Genomic DNA, 1,986 nt, shown 5'->3' with positions numbered 1-1,986 from the left:
CACTGTTCATCCAATCGATCGGCTTCAGTTAGCAGCAGTAGCGAAGGAATCGCTCGATCGGGTTCAGTTAACAGCCATTGATCGATCGCTCGGGTTCAGTAACGCGTAGCCTGCGCTCGGGTTCAGTTAGAGCCCAACGCCTCGCTCGGGTTCAGTTAGAGTCAATGCCTCGCACACACGCGCGTACGTGTACAAGAGAAACGCGCATCGCTCGGCCCCCGACCTCTCACCGTAATCGGGAACTCCCCGAAATTTTCCTCTCCCTCGCTTCTACCACGATTTTTTCCGTCATGGACAGCCCAAAGAATGTCATGCAGCTGCGTCTCCGGCCCGTCCAGGACAAAAAGCCCATTTTCTATCATAATTTTTTGTCATAGAAGTAGGAGCCCACCACATCTATGATGATACCGGGTTTTGTCACAATTATCGTCGTAGAAGTGTCATATGTATGACAGAAAAAAAAATCGTTCGGCCCAAAATGTCACGGATGTGTCTTTTTTGTAGTGAGAGCACCTTTATAATCACCCAGTTACATTGTGACGTTTGGTAGCACACAAAGTGTTCCTCCGGTATTCGGGAGTTGCATAATCTCATAGTCATAGGAACGTGTATAAGTCATGAAGAAAACAATAGCAATATACTAAACAATCAAATGTTAAGCTAACGGAATGGGTCGAGTCAATCACATCATTCTCTAATGATGTGATCCCGTTAATCAAATGACAGCTCATGTCTATGGCTAGGAAACTTAACCATCTTTGATTCAACGAGCTAGTCAAGTAGAGGCATATTAGTGACACTCTGTTTGTCTATGTATTCACACACGTACTAAGTTTCCGGTTAATACAATTCTAGCATGAACAATAAACATTTATCATGATATAAGGAAATAAATAATAAATTTATTATTGCCTCTAGGGCATATATCCATCAGCTCCATCGTGGCGGATCCAGCCTCCGCGCCCAGCGCCACCACCAGTGCCACCAACCGGCCTGACTCCGGCGCCGGCAGGCACGGCCACTCCTCCGCAGAGACCGTCAGACCGCCCGAGGCGATGAGCGTAGCCGCCACTTGCGCCCTAATCACCACCGCTGCCCCGCCAGGTGTCGTCGAGCCCCTGCCTGGAGACGACGAGGGCTACCATGTGCGGGCAGCGACGGCACGCGGCCCCCGGCCACCCGGAGCAAAACGGCGACGCGCCCCAGCGGCTCCGCTCCCCTCGGCCTGTGCGAAGGTGATGAAATCGCCAAGCGAAGGCCCCGCGGGCGCCGGGCGCCGCATACCTCGCAGGTGTTGTGCCATCGCTACTATTCTGCCCATTTGTCTCCTTGTTGTCCTGAAGCTGAAGGTATCCCCATTACTTTCTTGTGTTCTCGCTCAATGTTCCGCGATTTAGGCAGCTAACTCCGTCCGGTGCTTACGCCTCTTCTGTGGTACATCCATTTTGGTTTCCTCTTTGGCTCTTTGAAAAATATAGATTATCGATCTACATTGAGATGACCAAATATGAATCCCTTAAGTCTCTGCCTTTAGAACATCTTCAATAGATGATGTGGATACAAAAATGACTAATTTTTGCATCACCGAGACCCTAAATCCATCTCCAACAGATGATGTAGATGCAAAAATAATTACATCTCCAACTAGAAAAGATGTAAAATACAACACTTGAAGATACAAATTTGCATCTCCACCTACTGAAGATGTAAAATCAGCAGTCGCGCGCCAACCGCTCAACTACCTTCACTTTGCTTCTGCCCGCCCGACCCCCACCCGCCGCATAGCCGCCGCCCCATTCGCCCTCAGAACTCCTCCGCCGCCCGCCCACCCGCCACCACTGCCCCTCCTCCGTCCCTCTGCCGCTCCTCCTCCTCTATCTGTCTCGAATCGCCGCTCCTCCGCCGATGCACCGCCGCCCCGATTTGCCACCCCGCCGCCCCGATTTGCCACCCCCGCCGCCCCGTCACCGCTCCTCCTTCTCTTTT

The sequence above is a fragment of the Triticum dicoccoides genome, chromosome 3A (assembly GCF_002162155.2).
Source record: "Triticum dicoccoides isolate Atlit2015 ecotype Zavitan chromosome 3A, WEW_v2.0, whole genome shotgun sequence".
Taxonomy (NCBI): Eukaryota; Viridiplantae; Streptophyta; class Magnoliopsida; order Poales; family Poaceae; genus Triticum; species Triticum dicoccoides.
The sequence above is the reverse complement of the archived record's forward strand: the minus strand, read 5'-3'. Positions refer to the sequence as shown.